This window comes from Podarcis liolepis (genome assembly GCF_965112155.1).
Source record: "Podarcis liolepis genome assembly, chromosome: 1".
In the NCBI taxonomy this organism is placed as follows: Eukaryota; Metazoa; Chordata; class Lepidosauria; order Squamata; family Lacertidae; genus Podarcis; species Podarcis liolepis.
The window spans coordinates 35,603,110-35,623,388 of NC_139554.1; the positions used below are offsets into that span (position 1 = coordinate 35,603,110).

The 20,279-nt window shown below is 40.9% G+C and overlaps 1 protein-coding gene across 2 annotated transcripts in view; it reads right to left on the reverse strand.

Annotated features, from left to right (window-relative positions):
- The window catches only part of AKAP6 (A-kinase anchoring protein 6), a 244,900-nt gene extending 226,467 nt beyond the window's left edge, over positions 1–18,433 (reverse strand). For both annotated transcript variants that reach the window (XM_083505275.1, XM_083505274.1), the window contains exon 1: positions 18,323–18,433. The gene's annotated coding sequence lies outside the window, so the exon portion shown is untranslated. The remainder of the gene's footprint in view (positions 1–18,322) is intronic.
- Positions 18,434–20,279: the final 1,846 nt, after the last annotated feature.

Here is a 20,279-nt window from a genome sequence, read left to right on the forward strand (position 1 = left end):
CAATAAATAATTTAGTTTCCCACATAGAATACGTTTCTATCCTTTGCCCTGCTCTTCCTACAGTGTTTTCTGCAATGTCTACTCCATCACATTTTTTTGTGTGCAACAAACAATGCCTCAGAAGGAATGCAGAACTCAGTCAACCTACATGTGGCTTTAACTCCTGCCTTCGAAGGCAGCTTCTCTCCCCCCACCCCTCACCGCAATGTGGGAGACCCTATCTGGATTGCATGTAGTTGCAGGGGGCAAAGCACTTTAGAAACAGATTAGGAGGGGTCCACACCTGCAGTTTGCATTTCAAAAAAAGAAGTCCCATTGAAATATGATTTATTTATGCAAATTCCCAAATTTTTGATACAGTCAACATGAACCTAATGCTGATTCTAGGATTCCATTCTAGCCAGGACAGAACAATATCTAGGGAATGAGACTACATGGAATTGGCGGAAATGACTGGCAGAATCCGAGACCAGGGAGAAGAGTCGGTGGAAGAAGATTGGAAGAAATTTAAAGATTATCTACAGAAATATTGCAAAATTAATGAATCTTAGAATGATGTCAGAATGAAGTTAAGTCGTTTAAGCAGCAATGTTATAAAGGTGTATGTAAAAAATGGATTATTAACAGGTGAGAATCCAAAGTTATAATATATTAAGTTAAAGGATTAAGATAAAAGTAAAGAGGGAAAGAAATTGCTGGATTAACTAACTGAATTGGAATACAAAAAAGGGAGGTGTGAGGTCAGGGAAGCAAGGAAATGAATGTAAGGTGAAAAGATTGATGTATTTTTTAAAGTGTTTTTTATCTTTTTGTATTTTGTATTTCTCTTTTATTCTTATTTCTGTCTTTTTTTCTTTTCTTTTTATTTATGTAATTTTTTCTCTTTGAAACCTTAATAAATATCATTTTTTTTAAAAAAAAACAATCTCTAGGGAATGAGAAGTAGGACAAAAAAGAAGCTAATTGGTTCAATTCTACCTGTGCCTCCCACTACCAACAGCGCCCTTCTCAGGCACAGTACCCCGGCTGTGGAATGGCCTCCCCAGTGTCGCTAAAATTCAGTGTCCACCCACCTCTCATGCTCCATTCTACAACACTGCTTTGGCGCCCCCTGCAGGGTGGCGCCCAGGGTGATTACAGAGGTAACGCTACTGTAAAACCGCCCCTGCTTTCTCCTTGCAACTCACTGCATCATCTGGTTCCACCAACGTACATTTCTAACTGAGCACTAAAATGCAGGCTTTCAAGTAGCTCAGTTCCACATCGTAACTAGTAGATGGTTTTTATTTGTGCTCCACTTGCTACAAATTACCAGCCGCATAATGTATCATGCATTTAGCTACACATTGGTTTGACCTACCTGACACTGATTTCAAGCCTCTTGAAAACAATCATTTGGTAAGAGAATGCAAAAAAAAACCCCAACCCACTTTATATTGCAAAAAAAGTAAGTTAACTATAGTATGTGAACTAAAAACAAAACAAATTAAAGCAGGAAAGTCTTCATGCTAAGAAGGAACATTTTGGTTCAGTAAAAATCAGCTGAAAAGAAACTCAGTATGGAACTCTTATCTGACACCACTGAACTCACCTAAGAATTATCATTATTTATTATTATTTATTGAATTTATATACTGGCCTATACCCGGGAGTCTCAGGGCGGTTCACAGAACAAAATCAAGATATAAAAGCACAAAATACATAATAAAAATGAAAACAACAACCCAATAGCCCCCCCCCCCAAAAAAAACACATTTTAAAAGGGCATAGGATGTAAATAAAATCAAACAAATGCCTGGTTAAAAAGGGATGTTTTTTCCTGGCGCCTAAAGGTGAATAATGAAGGCACCAGGCAAACCTCCCTGGGGAGAGCATTCCACAGATCGGGAGCCACTGCAGAGAAGGCCCGTTCTCATGTTGCCACCCTCTGGACCTCTCAAGGAGGAGGCACACGAAGAAGGGCCTCAGAAGATGATCTCAGGGTCCGGGTAGGTTCATATGGAAAGAGGCAGTCCTTGAGGTATTGCAGTCCTATTTCGGTGTGAGCTCCTGCAGTGAATTGGCAAATAATGTGAAAGCCCCAACCCAATTCAAATCAGAGCTCAGCCATGAAGTTGGTGGCTTTAGGCAAGCCGCACACTCAGTATTCTGCAGTATGGCAATAATACTACTGTTCTAATTTACGGGGGGGGGGGGCGGTTTAGGACCCTATTACGACAATGGTAAATATCATTGTGGTTAGCTGATAGACATTACAAAGGACATTTGAGAATACTTCACCTTCACAAAGAATAGTTCTGAGCTCACCACAGAACAGTATTACACAGTTTCTGAGGGTATGCTATGCCATTTAAGTTTCACAAACCTCTTAGAAGCCATCTTGTCATTATGCTGTACATATAAATTGAACATCAGCAATAATGGCACTTAAAATGAGGCAGGTATATATTCAGCGCTGTTACAGTTAATGCAGACATGGCACATGCCAGTCGTAGAACTTAGCTGCAACAGAACTAGGCATTATTAAAGAACAGAACATTTAGGCTACATTCTGCTTTCTGTACCTATCTGTATTTGTACTGTGGCATCATCTGGTGAATACATTGTACATAGTGCACAGTCAGCATGAGCTGCACACATATATACTGTGAAATACAGAGACAGACAGAGAAAAATCTAACTTTAAAGGCAGAACAAAAAGCTCTAGATGCAGCTGTCTTAAATTTGTTGGGGTTAATTCCTTCCCTAGGGGCAATCATGTCTCCAAATTACATGCAGTTATGCAAGTGGAGTACAATATTTGGTTTTCTGGATCCAGGTCCAGATCACATTGGGCCCAGATTGATCCAAACCAAATCAGAGCTGGATCCATATTCCTGAGTCGGTCCCCAAATCAGATCTGGGAAGGGCCTTTTACAGCCCAAATCTGAATTGTTCCATGCCTAAGCGAAGCCAGTTACAGATAGGTAGCCGTGTTGGTCTGCCATAGTCAAAATAAAAAAATTCCTTCCAGTAGCACCTTAAAGACCAACTAAGTTAGTTCTTGGTATGAGCTTTCGTGTGCATGCACACTTCTTCAGATACACTGAAACAGAAGTTGCCAGATCCTTCTATATAGTGAGAAGGTGGGGAGGGGTATTACTCAGAAGGGTGGTGGGAATGGGAGATTGGCAGATAGCTGAGATGAGCCTGTTGATGACTCTTAACGACTGCAATAGGTCTTACAGGAAAAGGCAAGGGGTGAGAAGGTGAAAAATGGCTTAGTCATGTATAATGAGATAAGAATCCAATGTCTTTGTTCAGACCAGGTCTCTCCATGGTTTTAAGTTTGGTAAGCAAAGCCAGTTCATTTTAATCTATTGACTCTTGTCCTTTGTTTTAATAGTTACACTTGCTTGTACGTGAGACCATATTTTGCTTTTTCTACATCTTTTATTCTGGAGGACTGACAGGACACCAAAACGGCATTCGAAAAATACTTCAAAGATGCTGATGCTGCTCTGAGGAATAAGATTAGGGGAATCCCTGGCTTTGAGCCTGACTGTAATTGTTTGTAGCAAGGATTAAGCCAGACCTTTTGGCCTTTTGACTGTTTCCCTGTTAGAATGAACATATGGTGTGTGAGATTTTCTTGTCTGTGACCCATCTGCCACTGACTCCTCTAATTGCAGGGCTTGCCTTTATCACCTACAGAAACTCCCCAGGGTTCTGGAACATACACAGGCAGAAATATTTGCTTTTCAAACCGAGGTTGTTGACTGGGGCTAATTTAACGCTCTTGAAATTAGTGCGATGCTGAAAATGTATTCTGCATTTTTTTTAATCCACCAGTCTTCATCAGTTAAGATAGAAAAGAAATTGGATCTTAAAATTATTGAATGGGAGATAGAGAGACTGTTCTCATTGATGAGGTGCAGGGTTTCTGATGTGCTTACTTTACTTTTGAGCTGGTTGATAGTGTTTGTTGTACAATGATCTCACCAGTGGTTGGCACTCTGCAGCTTCCCTAGGTGCCCACATGTCAATCAAAGCCCAGAAGAAGACATCATGAAATAACTCCTCCCACTGGGCTTTCTTCATATCAGGAAGTGCAGTCATCTGTGGAGGCTGCAGAGTGCTAGATAAATTTTTACTGGAAGGAAAACTACATACAGCATGCTTGGCCACCTCGGAGCAAGAAGGTAAGCTCAAAAATGTGTCTAACATTCTGAAGAAAATTCTGAGGTACCCTGAGAGCAAGGCAGCAAAATGGGAGCCTCTTTTACAGAAAAAGAAACGGATACAGATTTCCACACAAAGCTACTTGAAATATCCTGTAGGCAAAATGAAATAGCTTCCAAATACAACTTTTGGACACAAAAGAATGATTATCCAAGTGTTTTCTTTCATTCTTTTTTTGAATCATCAGGTTTGTCCATGTTGATAATTTAAAGATGAAACATTTTCCATTTTCTCCTGTGGTGTGCTGAAAGGTTTTCCACAATTTTTAATAAAAATAAATAAAACCCACAAGTCTGAACCCCGTTTTACATGTTTGAATCCTGTGATTTTCTGTTTTATTGGTTTGTACATACTTTAATGCATTTACACATTGCTGTTTTATTTGTTTTAGACTGTGCATTATTGTTTTTAATGTTTTAGTAATATATATATTTGGACTATACACTGCTTAGAGATTTTTAAAACATTAAGTGGTTAATCACACATTAATTTGCCCTTTTTTATACTAGCATTTCATTATCACAAAGCAGGTATACACATTGGGCATTATCTCCCAAGCACTGCTGCTTTGCTATTTCCATTCTTTTCAATGGGATTGAAAGGAGGTCATTTGGAAGCAGAACTTGATGGATTGCCTCCATTATGCTTTAACCCCCCCCCCACAAATAATAATAAAAATACTAAAATCATGAACCCTTTTACTGCTTTTTCATTCTCTCTCACTGCAGCCAAATGTCCTCACACAAGCCCTCAGGGTAAGGAAGAGAGCCATAACAATATATTTTATCTCCAACATGTGTAAGTGGCACAATGACCTGCAGTAAGCTGTGCTTGGAAAGGGCCAATAATCTTATTTCATATTCTCTGAATAGGACTGGATTCCAATGATGTATTTTGCAAATACACCAGAGGATTCAAAATGTACTATGATTATTATGCATTGCAAGAAAAAAAACTATGCAGGGGTACCATTGCAAATTGCAAGCGTCCTGGCAAGGTTTAAAGGTCTGTGTTTTGGATGTATTCAAAATTATAGTGCAATATAGATAAGCATTCCTTATTTCCGTGTGTGTGTGTGTGGGTGAGAGAGAGAGAGAGAGAGAGAGAGAGAGATATCTCATAATAATATAGCCATATTACCAACCCACTTCAAAAGTTATTTCCCCCCTTTTAAGTAAGTGGTTCTGTTCCTTTTGTATGTGTACCCAGTACATAAGCCTAGTTTATTGTTTATAACAACAGGCGCTCAATTTGCCCAGACATTTTGTACACCCCATAGATATATATTTTATATGAGTTTATGGTATAAAAAATGAATCAAAATAAAATAAAATTATGGCATTCCTAAGCACTAGTAACTTTGCTTCAAAAATATTTCGTTCAAAATCACAACTCTGGTATCATCTTACTCATTAATCATTTTACCCTTAAGCAACCAGGTTGCAATGAAATGGAAAGCTTTCTATGCATTCTTTAATTCACTGAATGGAGTACAGAAAGGAGCATGAAAGAAAGGATCTATTCTTAGTTTAAGTTGTCTCTATACTAATGCACAGAGTGTGGGAAACAAGCAGGATGAATTTGAGCTCTTAATACAGGGTGGCAAATATGATCTAATAGGTATTACTTAACCTGGATGGAATGTACAATTTCAGGGTTATAATCTATTCAAAATGAATTGATGAAACAGGAAAGGAGGAGTAGCAGCATTATATGTAAAGGATATGCACACTTGTGAACAGATCCATGACTTGAAGCATGGAAGGCACATTGAGTGTATAAGGGTAAAAAGTGTAGGAGAGGGAAACAACAGTGACCTTACTTTAGGTGTCTGCTGTCCAAGCCAGACTGAACACTTGAATGATGTCTTCCTAGAGCAGATTACCAAACATTCAAAAGGAGAAATATAGTAATCATGGGAGACTTCAGCTACCCCAATATATGTTGGAACTCAAGCTCTGCAAGAAATTCCTCAATTGCCTGATTGACAATTTCATTTCCCTTAAGATGAAATAAGCAATAAGGGGACCATTTATCCTGGACCTGGTCCTCACCAACAGGGAGGTGAGGTTCCAGCTTCCCCCCTCCACTGGATTGATGAAGTGGAAGTACTGGCAATCATGATAATGTCATCTTGGTTTTCATTATACAGAGGAAAAGCTGAGTGTAGTTGGACATGCACTCTGGACTTTAAGAAGGCTGATTTCAAGGAGCTTAAGGACCTACTAAGTGAGAGCCCATGGTCAGAAAAGGGATGGGAGTTTCTTAAAGCAGAAACATTGAAGGCCCAAATGCAGACAATTTAAACAACAAAAAGTGGGAAGCATCTAAAGAAACAAATAGCTGCATAAGGAGATTACATATAAGCTGAAATTTAAGAAGGGCATGTACAAGAAATGGAAGAAAGGGGGAAATTGTGAAACAATAGTATACAGGAGTGGCCAGAAATTGCAGGGAGAAGGTCAGGCATGTCAAAGCTCAGAATGATTTCAGGCTTGCAAGATAGATTTAAAATGATTTTTAAAGAGGTTTCTTTGGCTATGTTTGAAGCAAGAGAAAGAACAAGCAAGACGTTGGTCCACTGCATGAATATGGAGAAATGCTAAACCAATAACCCTTCCCTTCCACAGACCCTATTCTGCATTGGCTCAGTTGGTAGAGAATGAGACTCTTAATCTAAGGGTTGAGGGTTCAAGCCCTACATTGGACAAAAAGATTTGACTAGATGACCCTCGTGGTCTCTTCCAGCTTTATGATTCAATGATAAACCTCTTGTTTTTATGTTATTAGCAGCAGCTAAAATCTCCACTGCTAGTCATTGGAAATCCAGCTTCCCCCCTCCACTGGATTATTGGTTTGGAAGGGTATGGACTATCCCTATCCAGATAGGGGCACAGCTAGGCCACCAACCAAAGCTAATGGAAGGTACTCCAGGCCACTTGAGCCTCAAGCGGCAGCAAAAATACAGAAGTACCCCCAAGTACCCCCTCTCCTTTGGAGGGAGTGTAACCCCATCAAGAGGCGGCAACCTCCCTTCCATCCAGTCTAAGGAGCCACCCACCAGCAATGCCTCAGTCTTATCTGGATTGAGCCTCAGTTTTGTGGCTCTCATCCAGTCCATTTCCGAGTCAAGACAACATCCAGCACATCCACTGCCACATCAGCAGATGTAAAGGAGAAGTAGAGCTGTGTGTCATCAGCATATCATGGACAATGTACTCAAAACTCTAATGTACCAGAGAAGGCTTACTGCAGGGCAAGGGGTGGGGGAGAAACAGATATTTTTTATTCAATTTTGTTGCTTTCTCTATCATTTGTTAATGCTGAATCAAATAGACACCAACCCCCAGTAGTCCAAATAAACATGTGCAGAGGTTATATGTCATTCAAATCTGGTACTATATGGTAAACTACTGAACAGTGCATCTACCTTTCAAGTAGCATTCCCTTTCCCTCTTTAGTTGTGGCTGTTGTTGTTTAGTGTCAATGTAGCTTCGTAAGTCTATGATGCAAGTGCCATCCACTTATTAAGAAACAATAGTCTTCTAAAGAAAGCAAACTGCTAATTTAGCAGGTTTTTAGGACTTGCTGGGTGTGTTTGTCTATTTTACAACGCCATGATTTTAACATTTTTGCACTTTTCAAAGGGTGAAACTTGCTGTATGTATCTTTAAGTTTTATTTTTAAGTCATTTGCTTTCCTGTTCTCTCTGTCACATATTCATTAAAATGGCACTTAATAGCACTTTACATCTGTTCCTATGCTGATGTTGATATTGATGACTCTCGGACTCTCATTTTATAGCCATCTGGCACAAATGAGACACTCAGTCAAATCTTCTGACTATTGATGTAATAGCACCAGATTGAGAGCCTCTTGAGAACAAAACTAGTATAGGGTATGGACAGGCAGACTTGAGCCTTTTGGGATCTACTTTGTCTTGTTTATCCTGAGACTCACCAAAGAGAGTCTGTAGCGAAAGACATGCATTTAGAATAAAGTAAGCTGGAGCCCAGGAATTTTATTATCTGCCCACATTAACACCTCCCCTCCACACATACTTCATATTAGATGTATAATTAAGAAAGATGTTTTGTTGTTGTCATTGTTAAACAACTAGAGAATCAGGAATCCTTGCTGATCTACTTCAAATCAACCAGCAATCTGACAGTAGATCCTAATCTTCCTCCGGTTTAGGGTGCCTGTCAAGACATGATGCTAAACTTGAATCCAATTGTTAGGATGGCCAAGGTGTACATTTACATACTTACCACTAGAACTAGTTTAGAAGACAGGAACATGGGAGGTATTCAATAGTGTATGCGTTCATTGCATCTTTGCAAATAAGCAGCATTTGCAGCTTCAACTCCTGGACTGGAGAGATTCCGAGAATAAAACTTGGACCACCCTCTGTTTCAGCTTTCAGACAATGTATGCAATCTCATCCCATTTAAAGCTTTACAAGGTAATGGACCAGACAAAATAAGTAGGAGCAAGTAGATATTAAGGATCCAAGTGTGACCACTGAATGTTTCAGGAGTAGATATAGTCACCCAAGGGTTTTCTAGAGAATTCTGTAGATCAGATGAGCAAAACAGAACAACTCAAGGAAAGGGGAGAAGATTAAGTAATGAAATTTAATGTACAATTAATGTGCTTAAATCCTTCTGGAATTAATGGGAGTACATAGGAGCCAACTCCTAGGGCCAAGCTCCCTTCAGGTCCCCCAATAAAATATTTGACGGGGCCACACCCCAAAGCTGATGGGCACTGCCATTCAAATGGGGGGGTTGCATGTGATCAGTTATGCAGGGCCCACCCCACTTACCTGACCCCCCCACCAATATTTTATTCAAGTTGGCACCCCTGTGGGAGTATGTTACCTGTGTGATTTCTAGACTGTGCCCAGATGCACTTATGAAATGCAGTTACAAGCAATGATCTTTGCAATGCCTATTTGTATTGCTAATGCTGCACTCAGGGATGGGCAAATTTGTCAATTTCAGTTCTCCAAGTTTCATATTTTTCAAACCTTAAATTCAGTTCTCCACATTTCTGCAACAAATTTACGATTGCTCCTTTAAATATCCTCCTGAAAAGCGTTTTCCCTTAACTTCTCCTAATAAACATTTTTGTATGCAGCTTTTACTAATGAGTATATTTTTGCAAGCAATTCTCTGGAATTTCTTCCTCACAGAGGTACATCTGGCATATTCACTATAGAGCTTTTGGCAAATTCTGAAGATGCATCTCTTTCCCCTGGCCTTTGACATCTGAGAGGTGCGTCTTCAGAGCCCAACCTATTCCTGTGCTTGTAATTTCTTTTAATTGTATTAAATTGTATTAAATTCTGAATTTTAAATTGTGACAGGTAATAAATTTAATACTAATAAAAATAGCAATAATAATAATAGTTCACTGAGCTCCAAGCTAATAACTGAGAAGGGGAAATTTCAAGATGTTCAGATTGTGAGATTCTTGATTTGCAGTGTAAGACAAGCTACTATGGATGGAGAATAAATGTAAGAAATTAGCATGAATCACTTCCAGGTAAGGAGTCAAGAATCAGGTTACAGGAAGTCTGGGCTAAAAGCTCCTTCAGGCAAATGTTAACACCGTCATTAGTTGGAACTAGATACCACAGAATCCTTCTTTTTAAAGCATGTGAACTCCCACTAAGCTCGTGGGAGGTGAGAAATCTACTCAGCAGCTGTTTCTAAAATGAGGACCATGGTTCCATGGGTGAAGAATTCCACGGTTCTCCAAGAAAAATATAGCCTTTGGTTCTTTTGAACACAGGCCAAGTAGAATGGATGGAGGCCTACTGAAGCAAGAGCTTGAAATGAAACCATTGCAACTGCAGACAGATCAAAAGAAAAATACATTAAAAAAGAAAGAAAGAAAAAGAAAGAAAGAAAGAAAAGAAAAATGCTGCAAGTCAAAGGAGGAACTTCCACACAGGCTCTGCACTAATGCTGCTGTTCCAGCTGTGCTGCATTCTTTTGAGCCCAGCCCAGCGCTTTCGGCTACCAAAGACAGAGAGTTTGAGTCATTTCTAGTGGATTGACCACATAGCTGAGACAAATGCATCTGTTTCTGCATGTTTTAAATGTCTCAACTACAGCCTAGGGTCTGCCAAAGGAGGAAACTACTAGGTGCACCAGTCATGATCGGGGCAGCAGATGTGTGAGGTTTTGCTCCACCTTTTCTTCAGCAAGCTAAGCTATATGACCCTACCTCAACTGCATATCTACCTAGTGTTTCTTCTGAAGCAAAATGTCATGGATATCTTTACGGGAAAGCTCAGCGGTGGAGCACTTGCTCTGCATGCAGAAAGCCCCAGGCTTAATCCTTGGCATCTCCAGGCAAGAATGGGAAAGACGCCTGTCTGAAACCCTGCCGAGCCTGTTTCAGACAGCGCAGGCAGTATTAAGCTGGATGGACCCAGAGTCTGACTTTGTATAAGGCAGCTTCCTGTGTTCCTAATTTGAGCCAAACATTGGGACAAGGGTCAAAATGAACAATATATATTCTCAATTTTCCCAAAGGTGTGCAATTGTGGGTATGGAGGAATGATTATGTTTCGTCTGGGTTTTTAAATATCTCTCCTCAGTGCTATTTTTCTAGAAAAAGAGGTGTTGTAACTCACCATGAACGCCTCCCTTGTTCTCTTATACAGTAGTACCTCGGGTTAACAACTTAATTCATTCTGGAGGTCTGTTCTTAACCTGAAACTGTTCTTAACCCGAGGCACCACTTTAGCTAATGGGACCTCCTGCTGCCGCCACGCCGCCAGAGCACAATTTCTGTTCTCATCCTGAAGCAAAGTTCTTAACCTGAAGCACTCTTTCTGGGTTAGCGGGGTCTGTAACCTGATGCGTCTGTAACCTGAAGTGTCTGTAACCCCAGGTACCACTGCAATGGCAATGGCACCCACCTGAGAGGTGCCAGAACTCAGTTCCGGTGATTTCTGGCTGGGGGGGGGGGGAGCCTCATTTATCCTCAAAAGTTCAGTGTGTGTAACAACATGTATGTTTTCCAATATCCTGCTGGGGGGAATTTACAAGGAGGCCACACCGCACCCACTCTCATGTCAAAGAAATGCTTACACGTTTTGTGCAATAACTTTATGTCCAGGGAAATCAGGAAAACCCTCCAGAGGCATCATGGCACCCCTGGGTGCCAGGTTTGGAATCCCTGGGTCTACAAGGATTCCAAAACTTTAATTTTCAGTTTTCTGAAAGCATGAAAAAACACTGCAATACTATATGAAAAATCACTGTGATAGCCATGATGGAGAAACACAATGTGATATTAGCAAAATGTGGGGCGTGTACATTTTACTTTTATTAAACATGTTTAGTGTAATTACCATATTGCTGTTTTGTTCTCTCCCCCAGTCCTGCAGTGGCGTAGCGTGGGGGGTGCAGGGGGTGCCAGCCGCACCGGGCGCAACACCTGGGGGTTAGGGTTAGGGGGCGCAAATCCACGGGTTAGGGGGCGCAAATTACTTGCCTTGCCCCGGGTGCTGACAACCCATGCTACGCCACTGCAGTCCTGTATTTAGAATTAAAGCAGATCACAGTTGGGAAAATAGGAGAGGGAGGGAGGGAGAAAGAGGAAGAGTTTTGTCTGAAAAGAGAGAGGATAAAATATTCATTTGGAAAACATACCATATCTATGCAAAACAGACAGTGTTTGTAACGTCTTGTCTGAGAGACAAGATCCAGACATCGTCTGCTGGGTAGCTTGTTCTAACTTACAAGCTCTTTCTTGGACCTTTGAATGATAAAGGGCTGAGTCAGCCTTGCTAAGATTGAAACTGTCCAGGAAAGAGAAGTATTTCATCATTACATGAAAGAGGAACAAGGTACTTTGGTATTCTCTCCCAGAAGCTGATTAGCCAGACTAAGCCACAGCTGCTGCTAATGTGTGTCTGTGTGTCTGTATGTGCACATGCACATGTATGAATGAGAACAGAGGAAAAACACAGTAGGTGACAACTTTTGAAACAGAGAAAGAGCTGGAATCAGCTGGCACTGGGGCTGTAACCTTAGGAGGAATGCATAAATTCTTAGATGATCTGCTGCCTGGTGAAGGAGTACGTGTTTGCTCCCATTATGGTCTAGAGTGGTACCTCGGTTTAAGAACTTAATCCGTTACAGAAGTCCATTCTTAAACCAGGGCATACTTCCCCTAATGAGGCCTCCTGCTGCCAGTGCCCTTCCACCATTTGGATTCCATTCTTAAGCCAAGGTAAAGTTCACAAACTGGGACACTACTTCCGGTTTTGCAGAGTTCGGAAACCGAACTGTTCTTAAACCGAGGTACCACTGTACTTGTAAATTTGTATATAGCACAAATATTACAAAGGATCACCTGCCATCCAGAGAAAACTAAACACCAGAACTACACACTGCTCAGAGGTTGTGTGGGCATGGCCCTATAACTATGACAGACCCTCTAAGTGTCCCTATTTTCCAGGGACATCCCCAATTTAGAGAAGCCATCACAGTTTCTGATTTGATCCCGAAATGTCCCACTTTTCCTTAAAATGTCCCTGTTTTCATTGGATCAGTTTTGGAAGGTATGGAGTTATCCAACCCCCGAGCTGTCTGAAGGCAATCCTGTATAGGGAAGTTTTAAAAAAAATGTTTAATGTTTTATTATGTTTTTATGTATGTTGGAAGCTGCCCAGAGTGCCTGGGGCAACCCAGTAAGATGTGTGGGGTATAAATAGTAAAATTATCATTATGGAATAGGACGTCTCTATTGTCATCATAGAAATGTTGGAGGGTATGCTATGATTTTGGAATCGCCATATTGTTTCTTTAAAGAACCAAGATGAAGAAGATACTCCCTGCTGAAATCACAGCATTTCAGAAGACCTTTGGGGGAGATCTGCAAGCAAGCTTCAAAAGTCTTTAGACTAATTATTCAGGGAAGTTTGGAGGTGAAAACAGGGAAGAGGTGAAAACATCATTTGGTTGGAAGTTACAAGGACTGGAAGCTAGAATGCAGGTTGACTTCCAGCCACTGCAAGTGGTTTCCACATGATGGAAGCCTGCAAGCCCTGGTAGCAAAACTGATAGGGGAGTTACGAGGGCTTACAGGCATGTAGCACGAGTGGCTCCAATCTCCTTTTAATTCATTCTCACTTTTATTGCTTATTTGCTTTTGTTTTGATTTTATTGATTGTTGGGATCCTGAGTTTGCTGTTGTTGGCAAGGCCATCTTCTGAGTAGAATTCTGCTCCTGTGATGATGATGCTGGAGGAAGAAAATAGATCCATCCAAATCTGTTTTGGAGATTGACCCTCTGAAGCAGCAGGAGAGGTGCAGGGGGAGGGGGAGAATTATCTGCCTCTTCTGTCAGGAGCATCCTGTCCATAAATGGGACTGCAAAATGTTTTAAATAAGTATGTTAATCTCATCTGGCAGATTATAGTCCCATATACAGTGGTACCTCGGGTTACAGACTCTGCTAACCTGGAAGTAGTACCTCAGGTTAAGAACTTTACCTCAGGATGAGAACAGAAATCACGCGCCGGCAGCAGCGGGAGGCCCCATTAACTAAAGTGGAACCTCAGGTTAAGAACAGTTTCAGGTTAAGAACGGACCTCTGGAACGAATTAAGTTCGTAACCAGAGGTACCACTGTAATGAACTGAAGCAGGCCTTAAATTAGCAGTTTGGATCCAAACACAAGTCAGCATGGGCCATAAATCAATGCAGGAGTGGGGGAAAAGGAAGAGGCTCTCCACGACTTTCAGCAGATTGAAAGTAGTTTGGGGTCATACCAAGATCATATGATGCAAGCCAGGAGATCCTATGAAAGACACACTTCACCATGAGCTGACTGCCCAGTTCAGATGCCCTCTCAATGCTTGGAAAAGTGTGCAGGATTGTATGCTGTGTTCCCACCCCTGACATCAACATGCCCATCTAGCCCTGAGCTCTGCATGCTGGCTGGGGTTGATGACATCAAACAACATCTACAGGGTGGCAGGTTCCACCTTTAGTTTGGAGCAAACCAAACTTTGAAAACCATAAACCATAGTTTGCCACAAACTAAAAGCAGAGGTTTATAATTTCCTCCACGTACATGAAGGAAAGGGAAGTTGTAGAGCAACATGTGAACCTCACTGTTGCTAGTTCTCGTAACTGTATTTATTTAAACCTGACTCAGATGATACAGAGGAATACAGTACGCTTTGCTGTTATGGCTAAACTAAGATAAAGGCATCAAACATCCCTAAGGAACAATGTATCTTTAAGGGTAACAGTAAATAGATGTTACATAAAGAATGCTAGTGGAATGAGCTAGAAAATTCCAGTTCTGCTATATATCCTTGCATCTTTTTTTTGTAATTATAATTTTCATTACTGAAGGCCTACAAAACTTGTCTAGCCAAATGACACCCATCAAAATATATGGCTGCTTACATAAAACACCTGCTTTTTGCCAACACTCTGGAATTGCAAAAAACTGGCAGGATAGTCATGTCCCAGGCAGGACAAACTGCATTTGGTCTGGTGAGTCATATGCTTGCAGATTTCCATTTAATAGAAAACAGTTTCTAGCTGGACATGCCCAGTCTAGAGAAGATGACAGTTCTCTGGACCGGTAATCCAAGAAATAAATTCCTAGCAAACAAGTTTTTAAGTTAACAGAGGAAACTGCAAGTTGGCCTCTTATTTCAGAGCATCACTGTGTTGCTTTCATGCTGATAGTTGCCAGATGAAGAGATTAAAGCATTTAGGCAATTTTCGCCTTTCCTTTTAATTAATTGGTTAAAATAATTGATTAAAATAAAACAGTGCTATATCTCAATACAGGTGATATGATGATGATTTTTAAAGAAGATAATTCTCATATAATTCTTTTTTGGGGGGGTGGAGGAGACACACAGAATCTTCTATATATTCATAGTCAACAGATGTGCATCACATAGTTCCATCAGGATAGAATAGCTTTTCCCATCTCAGAGGAAATTCCAATTAAAAACCCACACTTTTAGCTTGTGATTAATTCTACTAATTGTGATAATTAGTCCTTTTGGTTCTGCTAACATATGTTAACTTAATACCTACAAAGACAGGCTGCCATTTCTAGAAATTAGCACATCTTTTATCTTGAGCTTACCTGAATTCTTCTTATTTGGCCGTAGGACTCATAACATTTATTTTAATTAAAATTACTGATAACATTCTTACCAAAGTAAAGGTTGAATAACCACAAATGCACCTCATTCTATAATATTTTTATGCTGTCCTTGTGGCCCCAACAATGACTTTTTAACAAGAACACCTCAAGCTTTACTACTGACCACCTGAGTCTTTCCATGTGTAAAAGAAATTGCCTAAGATCAAATACAGCAGTATGAAGAAGAAAAGTGCTACCTTCAGGACCAGTAAGCGATAGGAAAGGACAGGATATCAGACTTGAGATCATTGTGTAAGACTGTTTGATGGCTGCCAGGCTAATGGCTCCAAATAAGAGCCAGTTATTGTTCAGACCTTGTCATTATGCCCCACCCCAGCAGCAGGCAGCAGCAGGTTAGTTCTAGAAACTTTCTACAGAAAGTGGCCAGCAATCACTTTAAATAAAAACAAATGTTTGTTTTAAAATAGACAGAGAAATTAAAGTACTTGGCTCAATACTGGATATGATATCTTGAAGTTATTTTATCACCAATCTATTAACAACGGGAAGCAGTGCCAAGAGAAAGATAATGCTTGAAAAATGAACGTGAATGTGTAGTGAAGACGATTGGCCATTTTATCACAGTCTTCTATAAAGTTTCTAGTGAATTGAGTCAAATAACTGTCTGTAAGTGTAGTGGCATTACGTAGCAATAAGGTCCTTCATGCAAACATGCAACTGTGCTTTCGGTCTATCAAAGTAGAGATGCAGGAAGCTGCCTTATACTGAACCAGACCATAGGTCTAACTAGTTCAGTATTCTCTACACTGACTTATGTGCTCCTTGTTTACAGAAACCTTTTCCTGCCTTGCCTAGAGATGCCAGAGATTTAATCTGGGATCTTCTGAATGCAAAGCGCATGCCCTACCACTGACCTATGACCCCTGTCCATTTGGCTACAAGGTACTTCACAATGGATGCGCTCTGTCTCTGCTATGGGAACCAAATTTATATTTCTGGAAAATGCAGCTTGCGGGGATTCTGTGGGGATGTTCTGTTTCTGACTATCCCCATCTAGACTTACTTTGCTTAGTAGAATTCCAGTACTAAGTAGCATGCACTGGGCATCCTAGTTAATCCTTCCATCTTGCCTGAAATTATTCTCAGCTTCATAAAACTGGATGTACCCAGATGATGCAGGCTTGCTTTTCTCTAGACAATGTCTGCTACTTGCACGTTTCATGTTTTTCCTCTGTCCCAGAGATGCACATTCACTGCTGTCAATGCCGTGGGACCCAGACAACAAGGGCGCTGCTTCCGAGCAGGTGCATATGCTCTAGGAGCCAATTCTCAAATAATAATTTATTTGCCTGGGGTACATAATCCAGCCAGTAGCCAGACATTCCCAGTCTTGCTAACTCATGCCTTTTTTTGCATAGCTGGTGATCACCCGGTAGACCCCAGAGACTTCCATTCTTAGGACAGTACAATGTCCCTTTTAAAACTGTCACAGTAAATAAAGCACTCCCTGATGTCGTTTTCCTGGTTTAAAAGGACAGATGTATACTTAGACCGTGCCAGAAAATGCTTGGAGGTTACAGTGCAGGCTACCCAATTAAGATCAAAAAGATCCATTACAGATAATGCCAGATGAGGCCTTTGTGCTTATTACGATTATGGAAAACAATTAGCTCTTTCCTACGTTTTCTCGCTTATGCTTTGTATTAGTGTCCTCTTGCACTTTCGGCTGTTTGATCAAACAACAAAACTACCAGCAATGTCTATTCTTTAAAAAATAAGAACTATAATAAGCAAAGCAGAAATGGAGACCACTCCCTAATTCCTAGTGGACATATTGGTCAGCTAAACCAACACGTGTCTGGTATTTTCTTTACTTTTAACAGCAATAGATAAAACAATGACTCATCTAAACATTGGGAGACAATGAATTGCTATATCTCACCCACCCAGGTCCTACTGAAAGCTAAATGAAGCCCATGTTTTGGCTCCCAGAAGAGAGAGAGAGGGAGGGAGGGAGGGGGATGATTACGAAGCAAAAACATTTAGATGCCATCAATAAGGACTCAAAATCATCCTGATGTTAAACACACAACTGACATTCTAAGAGAATGTTTTGTTTTACCATTGGTTAAGAGCCAATTAATACAACCATAGTGTATACTTACTATATTTATGTAAGACTAGCAGTACCAAATGGGAACCTGGCTTTGCTGGCTACTCCTTTACTGCAATTGCAGTGGAAGACTTGCTTTCTTTCCTCTAAGGAGTATACCCAAGATTCACTAAATATTCCCTAAATATATAGGTTCACAACAACACTCTTAGATGGGGGGGGAACCATTCTCCTCCACGGATGGGGAACTTTCATTCCTTATGGTTTATAAGCCATTAAAAAATAGCAGCAGAAAATCCTATTTAAAGTCAACGCAGTGCCAAGTGCTTATTCAGCACTGGTTAGCATTTTTTTTAAAACCTCCTCTCCTCCTATCAAAGCCCACCGGAGGTAAATAATGATTCTGCAAAACCCCCAAAGATTTCCAAAGATTAAGAATATAGATGCTCACTTCTCATTTACAGGCAAGTGGCTGTGGACATTTTAAATATTTTTGAATCCACAACATAGGAATAAGCTATCGCTTCCTCACACGAAACCTATTGGAAAAGGTGCGCCACAAATTAAGGTGTGCAATTTACATACATTGTGGTCCGCTTCCGGAAAGCAGCAAGGTCAGTTACTAATATTTTGGGCTTCGTGAGGCTCTTGTAGGCCTTTGTCTAAGCCTTTCTGCCTGAAAAATTATATTTAGACATGCAGCATCTTTCCTCCAAACCCATCCTCAGGAGGCAAAACTCAGACACTCTAAAAATAGGAGAGCCTCGTACAGATAAGGCAAACAGCAGACACAAATAAGAATAGGCGGATGTTTAACACTCACCATCTCCTGCTCACACCATCCTCTTTTGATGTTTACAGCACAATCTGTAGGATGAAATACTAGGAGGTGCCTTGTTTGACCTGCTGCATGATGCTGTGACATCAGTTCAGATGATGCAGCTCATTATGGGAAAGGCTGCTGTTGCCATGGCAACCGAGATGTGATAGGAATCCTTACTGCATTTCCAGGGGAGCCCAAGACAATACAGAAGGTTTTTTAAAGAGACAGTAAAAAGGAAAGGGAAATGCAAGGGAGTATTGGGAAAGTGCAGTGTCACTGTATTATTTTTTTTAACCTAAGTATCGCAACAATATATTTATTATTCAGGGAAAATATTGCCTGAACATTTCTCTCTGTGTGCAGTTGCAAGCTATGTACATGCATACATATTCAACACATTTTTTTTAAAAAAAGGTTTTTAATTGTATTTTTGATCTATACCAACTGTAATCCACCACATTTTTTTTAATGGAGGAAAACATAAAATCCACACATTAATTTAGCATGGCTTATGAAAATCATCTTCTAAACCTCATACCGTGCATAAGTTGTGCAAGCCAATTTGTGGAACACTGTTTACAGTGTTGAGGGCCCTTAACATGAACCAAGGTCTTTTAAATCCTGCCCTACCCAAATGTGTTCCTAAACTCTGATGCTTCTTCGAAATTCTATTTGCCAGTGTCTGCTTGGTGGGGTGTGTTTGTGTGGAAACTGCAACGTACATTTGCCAGCTATTCTGTGCCAGCTATTTTGCGAAGCTCTTTTAAAAATGGGGGCGAGGGGGGAGAGGAGAAGAAAGCTGTTTTCCCCTCTACAAGATGAGAACTTTCTAGCCAGTCAAGGGATGAAAACAAAAAAAACGCCCCATCATTTCTCAGCTGTAAGCTAACCTGCAATATCATCTGCATGCTGAGTAGCCTGCCTTTCATCTGTCTATCAGACAGACACACAAATGAAGATTCAAGGGAGGCTGCAAGCAATCTGTGTGCCTTCTGGGCCACAGTGGCACAGGCCAAGCAGGAGTACAGTAAACAGACCTTCCTTTTAAATTGTTGTGGTTCATGATTGGTGGGGGGTCGAGGAGTGGGGGGGAGAGAGAGGCCCATTACTTTCAGCACCTGGAGTCTATCTTCCATCTGAACATAGAGGGGAATGCAACTCATACTGGCCGTGTTGTGCACAATTAAAATAGAGCAGTGTGACAATTCACACTTAAACAAAGATGACACATTTCTGGCTCTTTGCCAGCGCTACTTAGATTAGAGAGGTTTTGGCAAAACTGCTTTCCCCATGCATGAAAACCCCCTTTCAACACAACAGAAAAGCTCTGGATTTTGTAGGCTTCATAGGCATATGCCCAAGAGAAAAACAAAAGGTCTAGAGAGCCTCTGAGCCTGAAGGATGCCACATAAGTTCATGCACCAATGTCTACAACCCTTGAGCACTTGTACTCCTGCATACTAAATTTGTGTGTGTCTGTGTGTCCTCAATTTGCAACTAAAATGCAAAGTTTCCAGCATAAGCTTAAAAGAGTAACTTCTCTAGGATTTTCATTACTTGTGAAGTAATGGGGTGGTGCTGTGGTCTAAACCACAGAGCCTAGGGCTTGCCAATTGGAAGGTCGGCAGTTTGAATCCCTGCGACGGGGTGAGCTCCCGTTTCTCAATCCCTGCTCCTGCCGACCTAGCAGTTCGAAAGCATGTCAAAGTACAAGTAGATAAATAGGTACCGCTCCGGCGGGAAGGTAAATGGTGTTTCCGTGCGCTGCTCTGGTATCGCCAGAAGCGGCTTAGTCATGCTGGCCACATGACCTGGAAGCTGTCTGTGGACAAACGCCGGCTCCCTCTGCCAGTAAAGTGAGATGAGCGCCGCGACCCCAGATTCGTTTGTGACTGGACTTAACTGTTAGGGGTCCTTTACCTTTTAAGATGTAAGATTAGGATACATTTAGTAGTCC